Source organism: Natator depressus, chromosome 3 (assembly GCF_965152275.1).
Source record: "Natator depressus isolate rNatDep1 chromosome 3, rNatDep2.hap1, whole genome shotgun sequence".
Classification (NCBI taxonomy): domain Eukaryota; kingdom Metazoa; phylum Chordata; order Testudines; family Cheloniidae; genus Natator; species Natator depressus.
Window position 1 is genome coordinate 87979460 of NC_134236.1, and position 27665 is coordinate 88007124.

The following is a 27665-nucleotide window of genomic DNA, read 5'->3' on the forward strand; positions in this document are numbered from 1 at the left end:
GTTTATCTTTTTTATAGTGCAAATATTTTAAATAAAATATATAGGGCTGTCAAGTGATTAAAAAATTAATCATGATTAATCGTGTGATTAATTGCACTGGTAAACAGTACTAGAATACAATTTATTTAAATATTTTTGGATGTAGAAATGTAGAAAATATACAAAAATATTTAAATAAATGGTATTCTATTATTGTTTAACAGTGTGATTAAAACTGTGATTAATCACTTTTGTTTTTTTAATCTTATAATTAATTATGATTAATTTTAAATCATTTGGTAGACCCAGTTTAAATAGCTGTAAGAGTGTGCTTCAAACTGACAAAAATCTAGGAAATTTTAAGCTAAGGCTGAGATTCTGTCTTCAGTTCATGTTGATATGCTTATTTACTAGGGCTGTCAATGAATCGCAGTTAACTCATGCAATTAACTCAAATTTTTTAATTGTGATTAAAAAAATGAATTGTGATTAATCGCAATGCTAAACAATAGAATACTAATTAAAAGGTATTAAATAATTTGGATGTTTTTCTACATTTTCAAATACATTGATTTCTATTACAACACAGAATACAAAGTGTACAGTGCTCACTTTATATTATTATTTTTGATTACAAATATTTACACTGTAAAAATGATAAACAAAAGAAATACTATTTTTCTATTCACCTCATATAAGTACTGTAGTGCAATCTCTTATCATGAAAGTGTAACTTACAAATGTAGAATATTTTTGTTACATAACTGCACTCAAAAAGAAAACAATGTAAAATTTTAAAGCCTACAAGTCCACTCAGTCCTACTTCTTGTTCAGCCAATTGCTAGGACAACCAAGTTGGTTTACATTTACAGAGATAATGCTCCTTGCTTCTTATTTACAGTGTCATATGAAAGTGAGAACAGGCAATCACATGGCACTTTTGTAGCTGACATTGCAAGGTATTTACTTGTCAGATATGCTAAACATTCATATGTCCCTTCATGCTTTGGCCACCATTCCAGAGGACATGCTTCCATGCTGATGATGTTCGCTAAAAAAATAATGTGTTAATTAAATTTGTGACTGAACTCCTTGGGGGAGAACTGTATGTCGCCTGTTCTGTTTTATCCACATTTTGCCATGTATTTCATGTTATAGCAGTCTTGGATGATGACCCAGCACATGTTTGTTTTAAGAACACTTTCACAGCAGATTTGACAAAAGGCAAAGAAGGTACCAATGTGAGATTTCTAAGGATAGCTACAGCACTTGACCCAAGGTTTAAGAATCTGAAGTGCCTTCCAGAATCTGAGAGGGACGAGGTGTGGAGAATGCTTTCAGATGTCTTAACAGAGCAACACTCCAATGTGGGAACTACAGAACTTGAACCACCAAAAAAGAAAATCAACCTTGTGCTGGTGGCATCTGACTCAGATGATGAAAATGAACATGCATTGCTCCTCTCTGCTTTGGATAGTTATCAAGCAGAACCCGTCATCAGCATGGACACATGTCTTCTGGAATGGTGGTTGAAGCAAGATGGGACATATGAATCTTTAACACACCTGGCACGTAAATATCTTGCGATGCTGGCTACAACAGTGCCATGCGAAAGCCTGTTCTCACTTTCAGGTAACATTGTTGCCACGGAGTCCCTGGGAAATGTTCTGGAACTGCTCCCTACAAAGCCAGGCAGGACTCTGGTGAAGTCTCCTATCTGTGAGCAGACTGTCTGCAGGGCAAAAATCTCACACAGCTTCCACCTTCCTGGGTCTGACCTTGGAGCATTCAGCATCCTCTGCCCCTCCGTGCGCTTCCCACAGCGAGTCCGCCCAGGCGGGGTCCTGGGGAAGCCAGAGGGTCCTGCACCCCAACTTCACAGTCAGACATGACTCTTAGCTAGCCAGTAAAACAGAGGTTTATTAGATGACACGAACATGGTCTAAAACAGAGCTTGTAGGTACAGAGAACAGGACCCCTCAGCTGGGTCCATTTTGGGGGGCAGTGAGCCAGACAACCACGTCTGCACTTCACTCCTCGTCCCCAGCCAGTCCCAAACTGACTTACCCTCCAGCCCCTCTTCCTCTGGGCTTTGTCCCTTTCCCTGGCCAGGAGGTCACCTGATTCCTTTGTTCTCCAACACCTTTAGCTCTCATCTTGCAGGGGGGAAGGGCCCAGGCCATCAGTTGCCAGGAGACAGCGTGTCGGCCATTTATGTACACTGGCCCTTTGCTCTGCAACAATTACGCCCCCTTATCCCACCACCTAGAGACTTAAGAAATGCATAGGGGAAACTGAGGCACCCCTACAGTATTCAGAGGAAACATTAAGAACAGTCCCACTTCATCACAATTGTAAACAAGACATGGGCAGCATTATCTCCTGAAAATTGTAACCAGACTTGTTTGTCTGATTGATTGGCTGAAGTAGGACTGAGTGGACTTGTAGGTTCTAAAGTTTTACATTGTTTTATATTTGAATGCAGTTATTTTTTTACATAATTCTACATTGGTAAGTTCAACTTTCATGATAAAGAGATTGCACTACAGTACTTGTATTTGGTTGTAATAAAAAATAAATATAAAATGAGCACTGTACACTTTGTATTCTGTGTTCTAACTTAAATCAATATATTTGAAAATGTAGAAAACATCCAAATATATTGAAATAAATGGTATTCTATTATTGTTTAACAATGTGATTAATCGCCATTAATTTATTTAATCGCTTGGCAGCCCTACTATGAACCCCCTCTTTCCACGAGGTTATGAGCAAGGGATGGGATATCAGGTTAATGTTGAATTTTCTGGCTTCTGTCAGTTCATGTTACAACCTTAACATTATTTAAACATGGGCCGGGGTGGAGTGTTGTATTTAATAATAATATGAATTTACACTAAACCCTTTCTCTTATGCCCACTGATTGCTGAGCAAGCTACTTTTTGGCAACTGAAATTCCAATTAACCTAGTTTGAACTGTGTTTGCATATGTTTGGCTTTGAATTCAAATGTCCTATCCAGTCATATATCCCACAGGTCTCAAAGAAATTGTTCCAGCATTCCTGTTCTCTGTACTTATATAAATTTGTGATCAATGGTATGTCTGGAAGCACTGGAGCTAATACACATCCTGGGAAAAAAACGTGGTCAGAACAGCTGTAAGCTCATGCTTCGTATCCAGCCATCAGGGCCTGGCATTTCTAAAGGGGATGTGCAAGTATGCAGCTCAGAAAAGATGTACCTTGGTTTTTTTTTTTTTTTATTTTTAGCTTTTATGATGGTCCATTTGCTTAAGAGAGGCTCAGAGCACATTTCTGTCATTCTGCTCTGCTTCTGTAATAGTTCCTTTATTAAAAGATAAAATGAAAAAAACATGCACTTGGCACAGCCATCCCTCCCTTTTCAGATTCTGAGAGAGCGGTGGCTTCTTACTTTTAGTCCAGGCTGATTTTGCTACCATTTCAGACTGCAGTGGAAAAACATCTAAAACCACTGTATCCATCTTCCATTGTTTGCAATCACAGCAGCAGAACATAAGAGATAGACAGAGATACTGATTACAAGAATGAAGGTACTTTAATTATAGAAATACCTGCTGGCATAGCTATATTTAAAGGTTGGTTGTGTTTTCAAGATTAACCCCTTTTATAGGAATTTTTGACTTAGCAGGAAGAACTGCTAAGTCAAAAGCAGAAATAAGGGAGAGACAAGACAGAACGGGGCGGGGGGAATCAAATCAGTATCTTAAATGTCTGTATACTAATGCAAGAAGTATGGGGAATAAGCAGGAAGAACTCAAAATGCTAGTAAATAAACATAACTCTGACATAGTTGGCATCACGGAGACTTGGTGGGATAATATGCATGACTGGAATATTGGTATAGAAGGGTACAGATTGCTCAGAAAGGACAGGCAGGGAAAAAATAGCGGAGGTGTTGCCTTATATATTAAAAATGGATACACTTGGACTGAGGTTGAGATAGAAATAATAGACAGTCTTGTTGAAAGTCTCTGGATAAGGATAAAAGAGGTAAATAACAAGGGTGATTTCATGGTAGGGGTCTACTACAGGAAGAAGAGGTGGATGAGGTTTTCTGGTTTTTTTTTTAAACCACTAACAAAATCATCCAAAGCTCAGGATTTGGTGATGATGGGGGACTTCAGCTACCCAGACATCTGTTGGGAAGATAACATAGCAGGGCACCAGATTATCCAACAAGTTCTTGGAATGTACTGGAGACAAATTTTTATTTCAGAAGGTGGAGAAATCTATGAGTGGGTAGGCTGTTCTAGATTTGATTTTGACAAATAGGGAAGAACTAGTTGAGAATTTGGAAGTGGAAGACAACTTGGGTGAAAGTGATCATGAAATGGTAGACTTCACAATTCTAAGGAATGGTAGGAGGGAGAACATTACAATAAAGACAGTGTATTTCAAGAAGGTAGACTTTAGCAAACTCAGGGAGTTGGTAGGTGAAATCCCATGGGAAGCAAGTCTAAGGTGAAAAAACAATTGAAGACAGTTGGCAGTTTTTCAAAGAGACATTATTAAGGGCACAAGAGCAAACTATCTCACTGCATAGGAAAGATAAGAAGTATGGCAAGAGACCACCGTGGCTTAACCAGGAGATCTTCAAATATCTAAATCTCAAAAAAGAGTCCTACAAAAAATGGAAATTCGGTCAATTTACAAAGGATGAATATAAATAAATAACACAAGTATGTAGGGACAAAATTAGAAAAGCCAAAGCACAGCATGAAATCAAACTAACTAGGGACATAAAAGGAAACAAGAAAACATTCTACAAATACATTAGAAGCAAGAGGAAGACCAAGGACAGAGTAGACCCATCACTCAATGTGGGGGGGGAGACAATAACAGAAAATGTGGAAATGGCAGAGGTGCTCAATGACTTTGTTTCGGTTTTCACCAAGAAGGTTGGTGGTGATTGGACGTCCAAAATAGTGAATGCCCATGAAAATGAGGTAGGATCGGAGTCTAAAATAGGGAAAGAACAAGTCAAAAATTACTTACACAAGTTAGATATCTTCAAATCATCAGGGCCTGACGAAATGCATCCTAGAATACTCAAGGAGCTGACTGAGGAGATATCTGAGCCATTAGCAATTATCTTTGAAAAGTGATGGAAGACAGGAGACATTACAGAAGAGTGGAAAAGGAAAAATATAGTGCCCATCTATAAAAAGGGAAATAAGGACAACCCGGGGAATTACAGACCAGTCAGCGTAACTTCTGTACTCGGAAAGATAGTGGAAAATAATTAAGCAATACATTTGCAAACAGTTAGAAGATAATAAGGTGATAAATAACAGTCAGCATGGATTTGTCAAGGACAAGTGCAGAGTCCGGCACTTAGGACGGAAGAATAGGGACTGACTAGGGACTACAGACTAGGAAATGAATGGCTAGGCAGCAGTTCTGCAGAAAAGGACCCAGGGGTTACAGTGGATGAGAAGCTGGATATGAGTCAACAGTGTGCCTTTGTTGCCAAGAAGGCCAATGGCATTTTGGGCTGTATGAGTAGGGGCATTGCCAGCAGATCGAGGGACGTGATCGTTCCCCTCTATTCAACATTGATGAGGCCTCATCTGGAGTACTCTGTCCAGTTTTGGGCCCCACACTACAAGAAGGATGTGGAAAAATTGGAAAACGTCCAGTGGAGGGCAACAAAAATGATTATGGGACTGGAACACATGACTTATGAGGAGAGGCTGAGGGAACTGGAATTGTTTAGTCTGCGGAAGAGAAAAGTGAGGGGGGATTTGATAGCTGCTTTCAACTACCTGAAAGGGGGTTCCAAAGAGGATGGATCTAGGCTGTTCTCAGCGGTTGCACATGACAGAACAAGGAGTAATGGTCTCAAGTTGCAGTGGGGGAGGTTTCGGTTGGATATTAGGAAAAACTTTTTCATGACGAGGGTGGTGAAACACTGGAATGCGTTACCTAGGGAGGTGGTGGAATCTCCTTCCTTAGAAGTTTTTAAGGTCAGGCTTGACAAAGCCCTGGCTGGGATGATTTAGTTGGGGATTGGTCCTGCTTTGAGCAGGGGGTTGGACTAGATGACCTCCTGAGGTCCCTTCCAAACCTGATATTCTATGATTCTATGTCAAACCAACCTGATAGCTTTCTTTGACAGGGTAACAAGCCTTGTGGATAGGGAGGAAGTGGTAGATGTGGAGTATATTGACTTTAGTAAGGCTTTTGATACTGTCTTGCATTACCTTCTCATAAACAAACTGGGGAAATACAACCTAGATGGCCCTATTATAAGGTGGGTGCATAATTGGTTGGAAAATCATTCCCAGAGAGTAGCTATCAGTGGTTCACAGTCATGCTGGAAGGGCATAATGAGTGGGGTCACACAGGGATCGGTTCTGGGTCCAGTTCTGTTCAATATCTTCATCAATGATTTAGATAATGGCATACAGAGTACACTTATAAAGTTTGTGGAGGATACCAAGATGGGAGGGGTTGCAAGTGCTCTGGAGGATAGGATTAAAATTCAAAATGATCTGGATAAACTGGAGAAATGGTCTGAAGTAAATGGGATGAAATTCAATAAGGACAAATTCAAAGTACTCCACTTAGCATGGAACAAACAGTTGCACACCTACAATATGGGAAATGACCGCCTCGGAAAGAGTACTGCAGAAAGGGATCTGGGGGGTCACAGTGGATCACAAGCTAAATATGAGTCAAGAGTGTAACGCTGTTGCAACAAAAGCAAACATCATTCTGGGATGTATTAGCAAGAGTATTGTAAGAAAGACACAAGAAGTAATTCTTCTGATCTACTCTGCACTGATTAGGCCTCAACTGGAGTATTGTGTCCAGTTCTGGGCACCACATTTCAGGAAACATGTGGACAAATTAGAGAAAGTCCAGAGAAGAGCAACAAAAATGATTAAAGGTCTAGAAAACATGACCTATGAGGGAAGATTGAAAAAAATGGGTTTGTTTAGTATGGAAAAGAGAAGACTGAGAGGGGACATGATAACAGTTTTCAAGTACATACAAGGTTGTTACAAGGAGGGGGGAGAAAAATTGTTCTTCTTAACCTCTGAGGATAGGACAAGAAGCAATGGGCTTAAATTGCAGCAAAGAAGGTTTAGGTTGGACATTAGGAAAAAATTCCTAACTGTCTGAGTGGTTAAGCACTTGAATAAGGTGCCTAGGGAGGTAGTGGAATCTCCATCATTGGGGATTTTTAAGAGCAGGTTGGACAAACACCTGTCAGCAATGGTCTAGATAATATTTAGTCCTGCCTTGAGTACAGGGGGCTGGACTAGATGACCTCTCGAGATTCCTTCCAGTTCTATGATTCTATGATCTATGATTCTATGAAAGTCTCTCCAATTAAATAACATATTTCCTTTTGAAAAAAAGAAAACATTTCTAGTCCATGTGAATGAGAACTTTTTATTTTTTCTTTTAAGAAAAAAAAGTTATAAAACATCTTATTCTGTAATATTTTAACATTGCTTGCTGCTCCAGCACAGACTGTAGAATATCTTTACTGACATCCTGTTAAAGTACATAGGGTAGTAGTATAGACATACTATAGATCCACAAGGTACAATAATGGATGCCATAACTATGGTGATGGGTGTAATAATAATAAAACCTAAAATAGATAGATGAGACAGACACACTGGGGGAGAAAGTCAATGGGACTTTGATGCTTAACTACTTTTTAAGTCTTGAAAATCTCACTTGGACTAGATAGATAGATAGATAGATAGATAGATAGATAGATAGATAGATAAAAATCACTAGTCTAGTGAGTCCACTCTTAAGAGTTCTGTTGAGTTTCTTTCTTTCCTTTTTTTATTTATAAAAGCATAAACTTTAAACTACTAAAGTCTGCATTAAAGTTACATTAAACCGCAATTTTCAAAGCAATGTTCAGGGTTATGTCCTGGGATCTCTTAATAAGAGTCACATGGATAAAATACTATGCATCCCTTTTAAAATGGAGTCACGAAAGATGGGAAACACACAGCCAGTCCCCACCCTTAACTTACAATGGTGATGTTGCAACTTAGAGCATGAGTGGTTCTCCATTTATAATATGTATTGGAATACCTAACCTTAATGGATAGAATTGGGATCAGGAGAGTGGTAGCTGTAGCACCATACTTAAAGTTCTGAAGACTGGATTGTGCCATTAAGGGGCAATTCCTCTGACCTGAAGCACAATGCTTCTGGGGCCTCTGGGGAATCATGGGCCATAGCAGCACCTGCTTCACCCTTTTACCTGAAGCAGCATTACATACCATAGTCTCTCCCTGTCCTTCTTCTATCTCTTTGGAGTGGTACCTCTGTCAATGAGAGATTCGTGACATCCTTGCACTTCTTGAGCACAAGGACTGGGACTGTGTCTAGGCCCAGTGCAAGGTTCCTTCGATCGCCTCTCCTTTCCCTCCTCCACAAGGATAGACACAATTTGGCTCCGCATCTCCTCCTCTTTTCTAGCTTTAGTCCTGTACAGCATTGTTTGTGAGCTGAAGTGATGTGTTCCCAATATTTTAACAATATTCTCTTCCAAAAGTTCTGCCCCTTAGCCTGTGCTGCTGTGGATGGTGTTACAGAGAGGTAAGGGGCAGAAGAATCTATTCACTTTTTTTCCCATTTAGCAGAATAATGACTTCTTATAACTACAACCATGGAAGGAGGTAGCACCATGCAGCAAACAAACGCATATGAAGAGGCAATTTGTGTTGTGTATGGGTGGGTCTGGTTTACCCGGGGCTAGGGTGCCTCCCTACTTCCCTCTCCCACTTCCCACAATGTGTCCCCTACTGCAACCTCCTTTCCCTGCAGCTCTTCCTCAGTCTCCTGCCCCACCCCTTTTCTACATGCTGTAAATGTTTATATTGATATGTATTTAAAAAGGGACTGAGGAAGAAGAGAAAAACAGCAGCAAGGAGAGAAACTGAGGGAGCCAAAGAAGGGAAATAAGGAAAAGAGGGCCTGGGCTAATGAGTAACAGGAACTACAGAGAGTTTGCAGGGGGAAGTAGGGAGCTAAAAGTGTTGTATAGAAAGGGACTTAGGGGAAAGGAGAGCAGGGAAGAACCCAGTAAGTAAAGAGGCAGATGGCAGGTGACAAGCAGGAGCATAGAACCTGAGGGGAAACAATTTTATTTTCTGTTAAAAAGAACCAGGAAATTCCCACACACCGTGATGTCTGTATTTACAGTTAAGGTTGCTCAAGTGCATTTTCCATCACCACAGTCATTACACATCAAGGAAATTACCAATTAAGCCGGCATTAACCAACCACAGTTCACACTCCTACTGCCTAAACGTCAAAATGCCCAAAAGCACTCTCACCCTCCTCAGCTCCAAAACAAAAGCCCTTTTAGTTCCAACATATTACCTCCCACAAGACACAGATCCAGTTCTTCAAAATCAAATGCACAACCGTAACTCTTACACCTCATACATCCTTTTCTGCAGAACCAACAGATTACATAGATTTTAACAGTAAAGACATGTCTACTGGTTATTAGCTGTCTTAATTCTGAGGAGATCAGACATATGGGACTGTCCCTCAGTGTGATTCTCAGGAATTTGAGCAACTGGATGTGTACACTGTGGTTGACTAGATGTTGGAATTGAAAGGAATCTTGTTCTAGAGCAGTGGAGTCTTTCAGTGTGTTTGAATATTACGATGTCTGGGTTTACATGTATTTGCATTTCTCCAGTATTTTGGATGCTTGTCCAGTTGTGCACCACATTTCAGAAATAATTGTTATTGGTACAGTAACTTAGGGTATGAAGGGAATTACCTAACACCAAAGATGTATATCATTTGGATCATTGCTGGTTTACATATCTTGAAATTTTCCACATATTCTTTTTTCAGCTCTTTCTCAATTATCATTTTTTAAGGCTCATCATTCCTTCTTAACTGTTTAAACCTTTCTATATTATTTCTTGTTAAAGTCAAAATTAATTTCAGTGAGGGCATCATATAACCCTAAATTATTTCCTTACCCCCACTTAATCCAGAATGCCATTTAACAAAGTGTTTTTCTGGCTTCATCTTGCCTATGTGTTATCTAATTATCATGCCAAAGTGCTACATATTTGTATGAGATGAGATGGCATTGCTAAATTACGATAAATTAGAGTAGATCAAAGTAAAGTGATAAAAGAAATATATATTGGAATTAATAAGGGGACAGTTTAAGCACAGTGTGACTGGGGAGAGACAGACATAACATGTGGTGTTTGCAGTACGAGATAATTGATGCTTGGCTCCTAAATGGTCAACACTTTTTTCTGGTTCAACAAGCACTAGATTTATGTAGAGGTTGTTCAGAAGTTCATATGACTAAGCACACACACCAGCTTGTTTACATTGGACCAGTTCTTTGTCTGTGGGTGAAATGCTCAGGGAAACATTAATAAATTAGAATTCCTCTCTCTCTTTTTTTTCCCCTGAAAGTTGGACAGATTTACCTCTTAAAATAAAATAGATAACCACTGAATTCAGCCTCGCTTAGGTCATTGTTTTTATACTCTACTTACTGTAACACTTAAGGCGGAAAGGAAATGTTTTTATATTTAGCGCCTGTTTCTATAGATGTAAACAAACACCCCCTCTCCGCCCAAAAAACCCAGCTCAGAGTGAAAGACCAAAACCAAAGTATGGCACTAAGAAGATGCATTTGCATAAACTGATCTGGTCCTAACCCTCACAAATTATAGTCTTATCAATCATTGCATACTTCTTAAAAGACCAGCTCAAGGTCAGAGAGTCCAAATGTTCTACATTAGATCCTGCTCATACTCCACTTACACCTGTGCTTTACTTTATCCCTGTGAGTGGTCTTTTATTGGCCTCAGTGAAGCTACTCACATGGGTAAAATTAAACATGTACATAAGCCTTAATCTCAGTCTGGTATTTTCAAAGAGGTCTAAGGGAGTTAGGAGCCCAACTCCTATCTGAGTGAATTAGAAGTGGCCCAAACCAAAGCTTCATATGTGAATCCCCCCCCAACTCTGGTATAAAGACCAGAAGCTCTAGAGGAGGAAGAACATTTGGTGAAAAGGGGAAAGTGCTGCCATAAAAAAGATTCATTTGCACAGGATATCTACCCACAATTCCTGCATTGATACTTGGAGAGTCACTGTAACTGTACATGAACTTGGATTTTGTGGGGGTAGTAGGCTTCCAAAGAAGTTTAAATGGGGGGGAGGAGCGGAGCATGACGTGACGTGACGTGACGTGACGTGACGTGACACGACACGAGAGCGAGCGAGCGCGCACACTCACTCTTATCTTGGGGGTAAAAAGTGCATTATTTCTAAACAGCTACAACTGTGCTCAAGGGTCCTAAGTGCTCTTGGCTCCACTCCGGTGGGGTCTTTGGGGTGAGAGATAACACAGAGTGATGACTCTGTACTGAGAAATGATGTAGAAGACAGCCCCAGAGCTGTGTGATCCCCAATGAAGCACTGAATATCTAACATCATAATAAAGCGGACTCACTATCCTGAGTTAAGGGATAGTACCTCCAGGTGGGACCAGACAAGTGGGAATGGAGACAGACCTGTAAAGATACACTTCGACTACTGCTACTCACTCATCTAACTCATGAGTGGGGTTTGGTAGATGGGTGAGGTGGTGTAATCAAGGGTTTATTACCCTTGGGAAGTTCTCACCAGTGCAGGAGAGGGGATAGGAGATCAAGTTAAATGGACTACCCCCAAGTTACTGGTAGGTATTTTACTCTTTATTTCCATGTGTATTCTGTTGTTGTGTTTTCCCTAGTTTGTGACTGTATTTCCTCCACTAATAAAGATTCCCCTGTTTGTACACAATCTTAGAGTGCTTCTGAGTGGGACATTCTGCCTGGTAAGGGTACACAGGGAGGGTGCACTTCATTTTCCTAGGTTTCTGGGTGGAGGGTGCCAGTTGAATCATTTGTCAAGAGAGATCCTACACGTGTTGAACTTTTTTGTTGCTGTTAACCACCTGGCAAAAGGGTTACACTGAGATCAATTCATCAAGATTCACAATATGCCACTTGGTCCCATACATCTCTTGTCTGATTCATTGGTCCTCTCACATGAGCCTTATTTTTCTCCTATTGATTATCTAGTTTCTTTTCTTCCACCCCCAAACTCCACTTTGCTGCCAGCATTTATAATAGTGTTAAATACAAAAGAAGTGTTTTTAATTTATAAGGGGGGGGTCACACTCATAGGTTTGCTGTGTGAAAGGGGTCACCAATACAAAAGTTTGAGAAACACTGATCTATCCTCTTTAGATTTGTCTCACTCCCATCCGCCTTCTTTATCACTTTATCCTTCAATCACCTCATTCTCCATAAAAGTGTCTAACTGTCTCCTAAGGTTATCATTCTGTCTACCCGGATGACATGTACTGGGGGAACTTATTCCATATGTTTATTCCTTCAAATAAAATAGTTCTCACCAATTTCCTTATTTACTCTTCCTTAGATTGTGAGATCCCTTCTGTCCTTGGAGTCTATGAATCTGTGAATCTATGAATCCCCTTGTTCATTCCCTTTCTTTTTGAAGCATAAGGAGAACAGTATTGCCAGCATCTTCCTCCACATGCTTACTTTCTGCTCTGCATTAAGACAGTGACTATAATCAAATCTCAGTCTTCAGGGCTTCAGCTGATCACCTTCAGGGGTCAGGAAGGAATTGGCCAGATGAGTTCTGTGGTTTTGCTTCTCTCCTTTCTTTGAAGCATCAGAGATTGGCCACATGTGGAGATAGGACATCGGAGAGGGTGGACCAGTGCTTTGCGGAGATACAGAAAATCCTTTTTTTGGGTGCTTATCTGGAGTGTCTTGCTCTCATACTCAGGATCAAACTGATCACCAGATTCAGGCTGGGTAGGAATTTTCCCCCATGTCAGATTAGCAGAGACCTGTAGAGGTTTCACCTTCCTTTGTAGCATGGAGTATGAATCACCTGCCAGGAGCATCTGGGCATACCACACCTTATCAGGTCCCTGCCATTGGTAGCACCTCATTCTTTCCTGTTCTCTCTGCCTGTGACATACATCAGTTTAGTCTCCTGTGGGCTGAAATGCTTTAGTCTAATCCATGTTATTGTATTCAGCATAGTGTTATTGGATGAAATGTAATGACCTGTGATATACAGGAGGTCAGACTAGATGATCCATTTTGGCTTTTCAATCTATGAAGCTCCCTAGACCAGGGGCCAAGTTTCTTAAATTTCTAGAAAGAGCCTAGCACATTGTAGGTGCTACTGCAAATAAATAGAGAATAATAATTACAACAATTGTTGTTTTCTGAGATTTAACTTGTTTCCTCTGAGTATTGAAACCCTTTGCCATTGGAAACACTTTGCCCCACTCTTTACTATCAGCTCTCTTCATTGTGAGAATCAACTAGTGTGCTTAGCCATCCTCCTAAGAAATAATCTAAAACTTGTACCCATCCTGGCTGCCCCTTCTTTGTATTCCTTCCGGCAGGAAGGTGACCAAAATTCAACCCCATGGCCATGGTCCAGCCAGGCACTTAAGTATGTGCATAACATTGTTGGCATGAGAACTCCCATTGATAAACCAAACTCTAAGGTGCACATTAAGTAGATTTAAGTTTGGTCACACACATGATTGAAGGTATGCAGCACATGATGAAGTGCTTTGCTGGATTGGGACCTATGGTTCCAAGTCCTTTTAACCAGGACCTTGTCAAATCATAATATTACCTCTCTTCATTTTATTCCTATGTTGAGTCATCCTTATAGTATCTTTGCCATTATTACGACTGTCAGACACTGGGCTGGTGGTTTGTTTTGACGGTGTTTCCAAAATAATCCCTGAATCCTTTTCTTGGTTATTGTGCTGCCTGACATTTCTGTTTAACATGCACCCTGTGGGTTTGTTACTTTGCATCTGTCTACATTTACATTTCTTTTCTATTTACTCCATAGTCACTTAAATTATTCAAATCTCAGTTTTACAGGTTTTTTCATTGCCTTCTCCCCATCTCTATTTCCTCTATCATTTCAAGAGGTTCCGTTTTCTCTATTTCTTTTGCTGCTGCTAGTATTTATAAGGAACCGTATCATAGCAGCTGGAAAATACTTGCAATTCAACATATTTGTTCTCATCTAGTTATCCTTTTAATTTGAGTCTGCTTCTTTTTATAAACTTCCTTCTCATCTTTCTCCTCCTTCTCCTGAAAATCTTTCGGCTTATTGCACATATTAATCTAGACATCCAATCTAGACATCCTGTCTGCAATAGGTCACATTGTGGTATCTCTAGTAGTAAAGACCTAGGAATCCAGGGCACTGCATTGCTATTGGCATCCCAGATTCACCCTCTCTTTGTGGGAAGCCTGTCTTTTCTAATAAGAAGGCCTCAGAATTTCCGTCCTTCTAGACTGTTCAGCCTAGTAACTCAGTCACTCTGTCACGATCATATCTGAGGGACTCATAGCCTAAGGGACCTCTTGCAACTTGGCTTTACTTGTCCTGTGTTGTGGAGGGGATCCTGCTACTAGTAGATCCCCACACCTTCCCAGTCTTGACAATTCCAGGAAGCCTGAAGGCAGACTCCTCCAAGCCAGGCCAGGGCACTTCCTTCGCTTACTAGATCATGGGTGGATTATGGGATTAGTGAGAAATTCTGCAAAGCATAAACAAGTTTGAGCTTCTTAGTCTGGAAAGTTCTAACAGTTTACAGATATCTCCAGGCGCCCATGTCCAGGTTCTGTCAAACAACAGCACTGAGTGTGCTGTCTTTTCAGGCTGAGAGATACCATATCAGAATGGATGAACAATGTGGCAATAAAAATCTGGGAGTTTTGTCAAAGCAGGAAAAACACATAGTTGAGCACATTCCAGGGATGGATACTGTGGTAGTAAATGCCCTGTTTAGAGGGCAAAGAAATGTAAGAAGAGACCTCTGCAATTTTCAAGATGTTCCTTTGAAGAACTATGGAGATGGGCCATCAGAGTCACTAAACTCAGAGTATTTTTACCAGATTCCAGTAAAAGGCTGCAATGAAAAGGGATGCCTTCTTAATACTCTATGCATGATTCAATCAAATCAGAATTTCTCCTGTGTTTGAGGTTTAAAACGCAGTGCAATTGTAACCCTGCACTTTTCTGTGTCACCACAAACAAACAAAACCCATTACTCTTAAACATTCAGGAAGTTTCATTCCACCACTGAAGGATTGCAGGAACAGGCCCAAAGTTTGTTTGGTCTCAAGCTTTTTAAAATAGCATTTACATATTAAGATAACAGATGCTTAAAACTTTAAATACATAATAAATAAGCAAAATACTATTCACCATCAAATTTCCCATTCCTTACTGAAGTTTAAGTCCATGCTTACAAATCCAGTTTTTCTGAAGTAAATCCAAAATCTCTAAAAGATCCTGGTTTAAATTTCAGTATCTTCTATTAACGTATCAGAATCCATATTTAGCCTTAAAACTAATAAAAAAGATGGAGATTTTTAAAGTGCCTAAATTATTACGGAGCACAATTACCATTAAAAGTAATGAGCTTTGTGCTCTTAAGTCCCTTTGGAACTTTTTAAAATCTCTGCTCCAAAAATCTTATGAAAATTGGAGTTTCTAATTTTTTCTAACCTTTGAAAACACAGCTGATTGAATTTTTCATGACAAATAAATTGGCCAATGAATTTAGCCACTTTTTCTCTTTGAGTATTAGTTACCCATAAATTCCAGCCTATAGAATGGTTGTGAACTGTTCACTTTGAGTGTTCATGATTCATGGCTTGTGATCAGTCGCATAAGACACATGGCACTGGTCCCACTCCATGTTTTAATGTCTGAACCATTTAAAACCTGAGAATAACAATTGAAGATGAGTGAATAATAATTAGCAAATAGTAATCTTTTGCTGTGAATGTGTGGACAAATATAAATTTTTGCTAAAGTTTGCAAAAAAAGTTCACAATTCACAGTTTCAAAAATAAACCAATGGCTGTTTGAATATTTGCTATTACTTGTGGCATAATCATTTCTAAAGCAGGTTGAACCCACCATGTTCTAACATTCCCCTTTTAGACGCCTGCTGTCTGTCCCTGAAACAGCCTTTGTCCCCCTCACCATACTTTTAACACCAAGAGCAGGGAAGAGGGGAGGCCAGTTGCAATGCAGATGCACTCAGCAGGAAGTTCTGCTCTAGTGAGGAGAATTCTCTGCTGGGCATTTGCTGCTAAATTTACTCACCTTTGCACCACATAACCCATGTTATGAAGCTGGCCCAAGATCTGAATGCAGTGTGCCACACTTGTCGGTGGACATTCTTATAAAGAAAATACACATTGATGCTTTGTGAGCAAGATTACAGTAGTTCACTGTGCATTCATCTGATCTGAACATATGCTTACACTGCACAACCTAGGCTTTATGCTGAGTTACGCCAGTGGTGAATTTGGCCCATAAAAATTTAGCACGTGTGAGGAGTAGATGACGATAAGGCTCTGTTTTTACAGTGTGTGGTGCTAAACCTGCAAAGGAATCCATGGTGGCAGATCCTTATGCCCATATGCAGACCCACATATGGTGACACTGCAATGACATGTAACATGCAACATAAGTAGTTATTAATTTTTTGCCCATGATACTTTTCTGTGACTAGGCATAAGCTTCAACTATTACACCAAATTTGCACACTAAATTTAATTCAAAGCTTGAATCATCAGAGAGCAGCAATCCTGAGATTTTGGGGATCAGAGGTTGTTTTTTTTTCATGTTGCAGAGTGCATTCTTATGTGGTGGTCTGTTGGATTTAAATTTAGATTGTTTATATGTGTTCACATATTTAATTTATATCATTACATCCATTCCTGTTTTATTCTCCGTTCATTAGGGACCTCCCAACACTGGCTCGAGGAAATTCTGGTAAATGAATCACATGCCCTTTGCAAGAGCTCTCTGAATAACATGTTTAATTATTGACAATTAACAAGATGCTAATTATACATTCAAATTATAACCCTAATGAGCAAAATAAAAATCTTTTTATGGAAGAAAAAAATCGTTAAAGGCGCAAACACTATATTACACCAAATGACAAAAAGTTTGGCAACTTCCAACAGTACAAACAGTGTAAATCAACTAAACTGCTGAACACATCACATGGCTTGTCAAAGTGGCTAGCTGCCAAATAGCTTTTTGTTGTATCCTCAATAGGTTTGCTGGGGTGTGGGAGGGGGAGAGAAAGGATTTAATTGCAATGCAATGCAATACTCAATCAATAAACAAAAAAATCAGAAAAGCTGTAACTGTTTACAGTTTTGCAGAGTGGCAAGCTGAATGATCAGTTCAGAATCCTATCCAGAGGACAGCAATTTTAAATATTTTTTTAAATATACACATTAATTTTACATTTGTAAAGGGAAGGACAAGAAGAGTCCTATTCCCTCAATTGGTGACATAGGGCTTGTCTGCACTTACAGTGCTTCAACAGCAAAGCTTCAGTAGTGCCTAGTGAAGGTGTCACCTATGCCAACAGGAGACTTTCTCCCATCGACACAGCACTGTCTACACCAGCAGTTAGGTTGGTATAGCTGCATCGCTCAAGGGTGTGTGGATTTTCCACACCCTGCCTTGAGCAACATAGTTATACCAACATACATTTGCAGTGTACACCAGGGCTAAGACTATGTCCGACCAGGTGAGTCTGAGAACTCAGGTTAGCCTAGTCCGGGTGTGAGCGTCCTCATAGCAAAGCCCTACCTGAATTATTGGGGAACTGGGGGGATTGTAGGAAGGGCAATCGGGAACTATCAGTACCAAAGTTATTTAGTTTGCATCCTGACTACCAAGTGTGGCTCCAATCTGAGTTGAAGCAGAACCTGTGCTCTGATCTACACTCTGAGCCAGGTAAATTCATCTGAGCCTAAAGATCAGAGATTTTTCTGTGTGGACTGTAGGATTTGAGCTAAAAGCCAGTAAAAGAAATACCCTTAGGCCTGATCTTGTAAAGGTGTCTATGTGGGAAAATCTTGATGTTCTCACAGAGTTCTACAAATATTAGAGTGTTTGAATGAATATGTCCTCCTGGCCACTCTCCTTTAAAATCAGAATAACTTTAATGTAATGAGAACCCCACAACTACAGAAATGGCTTCGAGTCCTCTGCTATAGCTGACTACTAACTGCAAGAATCTCTGCTTGACTACCCATTCTCTTACCTCTCCTCTCTAGCCTCGCCCACTTGCAAATCAGCAAATGCAGAAAGGGAAACAGCATAAGGCTATAGTGAACAGAAACAGCACTACAGGGCAATTAGAGCTCTGTCCACCGGTGTGGTTTGCAATGGTGTTTGCAAACAGAACTTGAGTATCCACTTTATAGTCTCTGGGTCACTCTTCAGGGTTGCTTGCTGGTTCAAGTTCAATTAATTAAATCCAAAAGAACAATCCTACCGGCCTCCCACTATGAGCCACCTACTTGCCCTAAGCCACTTTCCCCCCTGTTCCCCCTTCCCCCCAACACACACTTGCATGCCTTTAGACCCTGTCTTAAAGCAAGCTTATTGCCTTCCCCCCTTATCTGCTACCCCCTAGGTCAGTGGTTCTCCACCTGCGGTCTGTGGACCACTTGAGGCCCAATCAGCACACATGTGCAGCCCATGTGACATCCTCAGGGCCGTATAGGTAGTATATATATTGTGTGGATGCAGCCCACAATGGTAAATAGGTTGAGAACCAATGCCCTAGGTGGTTCCCTTCCTGGTCTTTTCAAGGGAACCAGGTAGCTTCTCCTACATGTTCCAGCTTTATTGGTATGTTAATCAGATATACAACCTTCCATGTCCCTGTCTCCCCCCCCCAAAAAATTACTCATGTCTAATGGGAGGGGAAGGGAATAGTAAGTGAAACCCTCCCTTTCCTGTGGCAGCTGCCTTTGCAGCAAGCCAAGGAGAAGTAGACCCTTATAATGACTAGCATGGTAGCTAGGCGCCATCTAAGGCTCTCTAGCATTCTCACACTGGAAAAGAAGCCCGATTAATTCTAAACATGGTTTCCATGTTTGGGGGTGGAGTTGAGGTCAAGCCATTTCCTTATCTATCCCTCCGCTCCCCAAAAAGACTTTTGATTTTTTTTTAAGAGTGGAATTCATTGGTGCAGAGAATTTTAAATATATGTATGATATTATCACCCATCAAACTCTATAATCCTCAGTCTTCAATTGCTGAAGACTTAGTTACTTTAGCACTGAATTGAGTAAAAAACTGGAAAAAGGAAATAAAATTACCCTGGGACAATGGAATGTAGAAACAACTCATCAATAGTATTCAGTCCTAGGAATCCAGTGAGACCTAGGTTGTATCAATTCATCAGGGTAATAAGACTTCTCTTTAAGAAGGGATTCCAAATTCAAACTTGTCTTTACCTGTGAATCTTCCTCTTATACCAATTCTCCATCCTTCTCCTCATATTGGCGAGAAGCGGCAAGGACATACAAAAGTAGGTGGGGCCAGTCAGGGCAGGAGAGCTATGTACATGAATGACTTGACAGCCATGGGTTGGTACTCAGTCTCATATAAGTAATGATGACAATGCTGGGCATAAAATGGCATATGCAGGAGTGAAAACTGTTTTGAGTTAGATTAAGCCACATAGGCATATCCTGAACCACACCACGTGTGGAGACAATTAGGACATTGTCCCAGGCCCTTGCAAGTTTACAGTTTAAGGAAAAATTCCTTCGGCCTTCTCCTCTCACTGTGCACCTGAATAAGTACCAGTCACAACCTTTCTCTTTGTATTTAATCCGCAGGGTAAAGGCCAGACTCACTGGCACAGGGAGCAAAAACTGCTTGCCCCTTCTATTTCATGGCAGCTGTCTCACACTCAAGGGGCAAGCAGGGGTACCACCATCCTCCCTCAAAGGTTCTATCAGGGAAGAGTAGCTTTACAATCCTCATTGGGCCCATCTTGTGGTACTCTCAGTAGTATTCTCCCTAGAGGATCCAGATACTCACTCTCTGGGATAACCTCACCAATGATCATCCTGTTTGAAACAACATTATTTCAGGCTCAGAGATGGGTGGTTTTGTGCAGGTACTAGTTGCTTGGCCAATGGCAGCACAGTTCCTAAAGGATCCATGAATAATAAGAGGGCGTTCAGGGTTGAAAGGAACAGTATGGAGGGTATGAAGCTTTTCAGGGTCACCCGAGGTGTCTAGGGTGAATCACCACCACTGGCTCACAATAGGAGGGAGCCTTTCCATGCCCACCTGGGGAAACAAACCCAGCCATCAGCTGCTGATAACACAGGCTCTCCTCTCCAGGCTCCTTGAGTCCTGCTCTTTCCCAATGCAGGCTACCAATTTATATACCCCACTTGGTTACACTCAAGGCCCAGTCCCCTATTTTCTGGACATCTGTAATATACAACACTGATCCTCCATGCCTCTCTGGAAGCAGTGCACTCCAGTTCATAGGTTTTACCTCAGTTTAACACTCTCCTCACCATGAGGTACATAGACAGAGGTTAGTCCTTGCAGCACTTTTAGAGTCCAGAGAGCTAGGATCCACTTTTCATGAGAATTTGCCTCCTCTAATGGGCAGCAACCTGTGCCATTTTTTCAGATCCCATACAGTCTTTTAGATGTGGGGGCAGGGGGAGGATCTCTTCAGCATATCATCCTGGGCTTAGTTTTTCTTTGTCAATACTCAAGTCTCCACCTGGATCACACAATACACAAAGTGCTGTCTCCATGGGTGTCCATTGTTCTCAGCATTAATTGAGTTAGCGCTGACACCCTGCCTCACCTCAGGTGACAAGTCTTACTTTCAAGTATCAGGGCGTAGCCGCATTAGTCTGTAGCCACAAAAACAAATTGGGCTTGAGTAGGGACTGGGAGTGGCTGGCTCATTACAAAAGCAGCTTTGCCTCTCCTGGAATTGACACCTCCTTATCTGTTATTGGGAGTGGACTACATCCACCCTGATCGAATTGGCCCTGTCAACACTGGTTCTCCACTTGTGAGGTAACTCCCTTCTCTTCAAGTGTCAGTAAATAATGCCTGCATCTGTAATTTTCACTCCATGCATCTGAAGAAGTGGGTTTTTTACCCACGAAAGCTTATGCCCAAATAAATCTGTAAATCTTACTTTGTATGCAGTGTTTTTGTGGCCTTGTTGGCCCCAGCATATTAGAGACACAAGGGGCTGAGATAACATCTTTTATTGGACCAGCTTCTGTTGGTGAAAGAAACAAGCTTTCCAGATTACACAGAGCTCTTCTTCTGGTCTGGGAAATTTACTGAGGCTTTGTCTACAGTGGAACCTGAATGACAAAACTTTCATCTTTCAGAGGTGTGGAAAAAACATGCCCCTCCCCACCCCCGAACAACAAAAGTTTTGCTGATGAAAAGTGCCAGTGAAAACAGCACTTTGTTGGCAGCCACGCTTTCCTGCCGACAAAGCTACCGCACTCATTGGCGGTGGACATTGCTAAAAGGTGTGTAGTGTAGACATAGCCTGAAAGTGTCACAGCTATATATAAGGTGGAACAGATTGTTTAGCATAAATAGTTGACAGATTTAAAGAGACTATTCAAGGTAAAGTGGCCCATTAACACTCCTCCTGTCTGAGGGAGGGAAAAAGCAGCTGTGTATGTGTGTGTGTGCACACGCACATGTGCGTTAGTGGGTTATAGATTGTAATAAACCAGAAATCCAGAGTCTCTATTCAGTCCATGATTTTTGTTCTCTAGCAGAGTTATGAATGTAACCTCCCAGGCTCATCTTTTGAAAGTGTAATGCAGGTTTCCTTTGAGGGTGAGCACTGATAGGTTAGATATAGAGTGATCACTTTTTGAAGTATTCACTCACAGGTGATACAGTGTTTTTGTCTTTTATCATTGTCCTGGGTGTCATTTGAGAGCATAGTGATTGTCTGGTTTAACCCACTAGTTGTTATTGCGGCATTTAATGCACTGGATGAGGTACACCACATGTTGTGATAGGCATGTGTAAGACCCATGGATCTTGAAAGGTGTGTTGTGGGGGACTGTTGATCATTGTGGCAGTGGGGATATGTCTGCAGGTTTTGCATCTGTTGCTCTGGCAGGGTCTGGTGTCGATTTGAGTTGGTGCGTCCTGATCTCTGGCGAGCTTGCTTCTGATGATGAGTTTGGTGAAGTTGGGGGTTGTTTGAAGGCCGGAAGAGGGGGTTCAGAAAAGATTTCTTTCAGGATGGGGTCCCCATCAAATTTTAGTTGTAGTTGTTTGAGGATACTCCAGCCTTGTCTACACTGGCACTTTCATCATTAAAACTTTTGTCACTCAGGGGTGTGGAAAAAACACACCCTGAACGACAAAAGTTGTAATGACAAAAAGCGCCGGTGTGAACAGTGCTTCATCAACGGGAGATACTCTCCCACCCACAAAGCTACCGCCCCTGTTGGTGGTGGTTTTATTTTTTCATCAGGAGCGCTCTCTCCTGGTGACAAAGACCGGCTATACTGCGTGCCTTACAATAGCGTGGCTGTAGCAGCAGGGCGGCGCCATTGTAAGGTGTGCAGTGTAGACATAGCCGCCATATGTGTTCCAGTGTAGGGTGGTAGGTGACCGCCTACACAAGCTAAATTAGTTGTTTCTTCATGAAATTAGAATTTTTACTAGCCCAGTCCAAAGTTAAAGGATTCTCTTCTCTTTTGTTTCATTGAGCCTATCTACTAATTATTCCAGCACTATGCAATTCATATTAAAATTTATTAGTGTATTCCTACCTTAGTTTACTTTATGTAGCATCTATGTGTTACAAATGAATCCAAGAAAATCACTGAGTTGTCCAGGTTTTCTATACACCGCTAGGTAGCAATTGTTGATGTTCTTTACAATCCAGATAAAAAGGAGGTGGGTGAATGAGGCTAATGATGCTCTTGCCTTTTGTGTGTGTGTCTGTGTTTTGACCTACCTTACTTTTTTCTCTCATCCCTTATTTCTAAATAGCTCACAGTGGACGAACTTTATTTTTTTCCATCCTAAATTCAATCAAGCACATCCTGTTAAGACATCATAACCAGGAACAGTATTCAGCAAATGATATTGAACAAAGTCTGTTGGGATTTATAATTTACCTTCTGTCTTGAATCTCATGTAGGCTTTATACAGACCATTTTTGCCTGATAAGGATATGCATGTGTCAGAGTTCCTTCCCCACTCTGAACTCTAGGGTACAGATGTGGGGACTCACATGAAGATCCCCTAAGCTTATTCTTACCAGCTTAGGTTAAAAACTTCCCCAAGGTACAAACTTTGCCTTGGCCTTGAACAGTATGCTGCCACCACCAAGCGTTTTAAACAAAGAACAGGAAAAGAGACCACTTGGAGACGTCTTCCCCCAAAATATCCCCCCAAGCCCTACACAAACCCTTTCCTGGGGAGGCTTGAGAATAATATCCTAACCAGTTCGTTACAAAATCATCAAAGACCCAAACCCCTGGATCTTGGAATAATGGAAAAATCAGTCAGGTTCTTAAAAGAAGGATTTTATTAAACAAAAAAGAAAGGTAAAAATCATCTCTGTAAAATCAGGATGGAAAATACTTTACAGGGTATTCAGATTCAAAACACAGAGGATCCCCCTCTGGGCAAAACCTTAATGTTACAGAAAACAGGAATAAACCTCCCTCTTAACACAGGGAAAATTCACATAAAACAAAAGATAAACTAATCCGCCTTACCTGGCTTACCTATAGTGGTTGCAATATTGGAGACTTGGATTAGGATGGGTTGGAGAAGATGGATTTCTGTCTGGCCTCTCTCAGTCCCAAGAGAGAACAACCACGTAAACAAAGAGCACAAACAAGAACCTCCGCTCCCGCCCCCAAGATTTGAAAGTATCTTGTCCCCTTATTGGTCCATTGGGTCAGGTGCCAGCCAGGTTAGCTGAGCTTCTTAACCCTTTAAAGGTGAAAGGGTTTTGCCTCTGGACAGGAGGGATTTTATAGCACTCTATACAGAAAGGTGGTTACCCTTCCCTTTATATTTATGACAGCATGAGAGACAAATATCTAGAAAATATCCAGCAGGAAAAACAGATAGAGGATAAGGCACAGTAACTTATACAAACTGAGGAAGAAATTAAATAAAACTTTAAAAAATGCAAAAAGATAGAAAACAAGGAAGCAAAGAATACAAAAACTACTTGTGAAATAAGTGGATAAATATACTGACTAGCTGATACAAGATAAGAGGTTAGGAATGGAAAAGGCTGAAATGGAGGCTGACGACCATGTAATTTCTGGCCTGAAGATGATATAAATGAAAATGTTACATTACAAAACGGACCTCAAAATGTAGATAAGGAACCAGAAGAACAGCAGGTATCTGCAGTCATACAGACCTTCCACAAGACTAACTTTTTTTTTTTTTTTTTTTTGTATAAAAACAAAAAAGCATGGTGTATAAGCTCAGGTACGGTCATTACTATTTTCTCTGACTGTACCTTGACATTTCAAAAGAGTCTCCTTGCCTGCATAGGTCATGGCCATTCTGTGAGGCAGCCTTGCTATAGCATCTTACAGAGCCTTAAGTTTCCTTTACTTTAAAATAAAAGTAGTTCAAACTGAAAATATATGGTTGTTCTCTGTGTATGGAAAAAAACCTAACAGCCCCCCATTAGGTGAATGTTTTTAAGAGTCCAGTTTGGGGAATACAATGCCGTGTAGCATTCCAAGGCCCCCTTTTTGCAGTGGATCCCCTTTCATCTACCTCAATGACTCCTCTGATCCACAGCACACTAAGATAGATACAATGTGCATTTGAGTCAGCGGAAAGACTCCCATTGACTTCAGTGGGCTTTGGATAGGGCCCACTGGGAGAAGGAAAAGTAACAAATCAAGCAAAGAGAAAAAAGTGAATAAAATATTATGGATATACATTTTACCTTTATCTTTTCTTAATCAGCTTTTTCAGCTTCTCACTAGGTTATAGAGAATGGTAAATCAGAGTAAATATAATAAACAAACCTTGGTGATGATCCAGCACTGTTAACTATTTCCCTGCCAATCTTTTAACTAACCCAGTTATTCTGGAATTCTGGCCAGTCTTTACTTATGAGGGAAGAGTTTGAGAAGAAGGCTATTACTTATTATTAAATTTATTTTACTTTATAATCTTTCTCTTGCTTATTGATCTCTGCTGAAGTAAACGGTAGAAATGTACTGACGCACTGCATAAGCGAATCTGAAGGAAGAAGTCAATTTGGGTGAAAGTGATCTGAAATGAGAGATTTCATGATTCTCAGGAAATGAAGGAGTGAAAGCCACGGAATAAGGACAATGGACTTCACAAAAGCAGACTTTAACAAACTCAGAGTCCCATGGTTAGGGCCCTACTAAGTTCACAGCCATGAAAAACACGTCACAGACGGCGAAACCTGGTCTCCCTCCATGAAATCTTGTCTTGTGTGTGCTTTTGCTCTATACTATGCGGATTTCACAGGACAGACCAGTGTTTCTCAAATTGGGGGTCCAAAGTGGGAGCGGGGCTGGGACAGAGCAGGGGCGGGGAAGGGGCAGGGTGGGGGCGGAGCAGAGCAGGGACTTAAGGGAAGGGGTTGAGTGGGGGTGGGGCTCGGGTGGAGGCCATGGGGAAGAGGCGGGGCAACATCATGTTCTCTCTACAGTTTTGCCAATTCTCCTCAATTTTATTGAGCATCTCGCCAATTTGAATTTTTCTTAAAGATCCATTTTGGGAGTCATGTGATTATCTGAGACGCTCAGCTTTCATTTTATAAAAATAGTACATTTCTATCCCTCTTTATTGCTAAGAAGAACTTGAAAAGTATCCCCAGTGCACTCTAAAGGCTTAAAACCCAGAAGGCAATTATTTTTTTAAGTGTATTATTTTGTGTTTGAATATCATGATTTTAAAGCCAATTATGATTTTTGACTCATGATTTTTGACTGTGTGGGATTGGCAATGCTACCTGCACACCCTGCACATAGTGCCAGAATATACACGGTCCCTGCAGGTTGTGCAATAAAGAGGGCACAAAAAGTCCTTCCCACCTTGAGCTCTGTATGCAGAGTCCAGCCACAGTTGCAATCCAAGCATTCTTCTGAGGCGAGGGACTGTTCCTGCGGGGTACCTTGAAGCACAAGTAACTCTTAAAATAGTAGAGCATAGAGACAGGGCTCTCGTCCTAGGCCAAAATAGGGCTGTAACAAATAAACATAGTGGAACTCACAGTGTATGTACTGTATCTGTAGTGTGTTGAGCCCCTTTCCCTTACCCTCAGAATGAAATAAAGCTCAACTTGTAGCAGTATTTACTGCTTTTCCTAGTTGTTTCATTGCCTAATTCCTAGAGAAGAATTAACTTTCATTCACAAGTAAAAGAAACAAAAAACTTATTCTCTTGCTATGTATTATTCACGCTCATAACTTCAGCTGCTACTTATCACCTTTCATGATCTGTTGGGTCATATCTGTTCCATTATCCTCTGGCAGTGTATTGTTTAGGATGTAATGCTCATATGCTAACTAGTTCAGGCTGCCGATGGCCAATGGAAACATTTAAATAAAATCTGATTTGAGCTTCCCACTTAGTTACAGAAAATCATATGGACGAAAAAATATATTTTACAACCAAGTATTTGAGAGTCACTCTCCTTTACTTACCTTCCAAGATCTAAGTTTAGGGCAATATGCTCCCCTTGGAATATATTCCCCCCATTACTTGTGGAGACATCGGTTACTAGGTAAGTGCTGAAGCTTGGTTCTAATGTGCCTCTCTCAATATCATTAGATAGTGTTGCTCTGGGCTAGTGTAAATGTAATGTTTGCAGTAATTATGAATATGATGGGCCTGTGACTGGCTCCTACAGACCTTTGGTGTGACCCTGGTGGCAGACATTAAACCAAACAGGACAGGGAGGGATGAGGAGGAGGCAAAGCCGCAGCCTCAGCTCTCACTTCACACCTATGTGCTCTGCAGGTTGGTGGCCTGGTGCCAGTGCACCTCCTGAGGCACAATCCTCCTCTGAACTCTCCTGAGGCAGTGTAGATCTATAGCACCTTGAACCTGGTTCTGCGACTAAATGCTACATCTAGGCCCTATATTTCCAATAAGAGTTTGAAACGGTGATGATAAACTAAAAGGGCTCCAGCTTCAGTTCTTTAGCTCTGGATATGGAAGTTACTTTACACATGAATGCACGAGACAGTCCTTTCTGTGCAGTTGGGGGGAAGGGGGCGGGGGCACACAGCTTGAACTGAGAAAGAGAATTTGAAAGAGGACTTTTCAGCAGCCAGTCAGAATCACCATTAAGTATCCCTTTATCTGCATGCACGGGATGCAATTCACCATGGCCTTGTACTTCATGTAGTCACTTACACCAGTAGAATGTGGATGTAAAACACTACCATTCTGATGTGGTAGCATTTCACACCTAGCGTGCACTCATTTTTGATTTGAGTAAATGCACAGACAGAGAGGATTTAAGTGTTAAACAGCAGTAAAATTCAATTGGATGGAGATCAGGACATTAAACTTACTTATCTTCCAACATACTTGTGGACAGGAATGTTCTGTGCTCAAGCACATCATCAGTGTTGTTCCAGTAAATAATAAAAAACAATTTGAGGTTAAATGCTGGCAAGTTCTTTACTGTCTTTCTCAGGGTTATTTGTT

At 40.9% G+C, this 27665-nt stretch overlaps 1 long non-coding RNA gene across 1 annotated transcript in view; it reads right to left on the reverse strand.

Annotated features, from left to right (window-relative positions):
• Positions 1-27665, reverse strand: part of LOC141983948 (uncharacterized) — a 62622-nt gene that overhangs the window by 4477 nt on the left and 30480 nt on the right. Inside the window, exon 2 of the long non-coding RNA XR_012638587.1 lies at positions 26042-26191. This is a non-coding gene — a long non-coding RNA (uncharacterized LOC141983948). The remainder of the gene's footprint in view (positions 1-26041; positions 26192-27665) is intronic.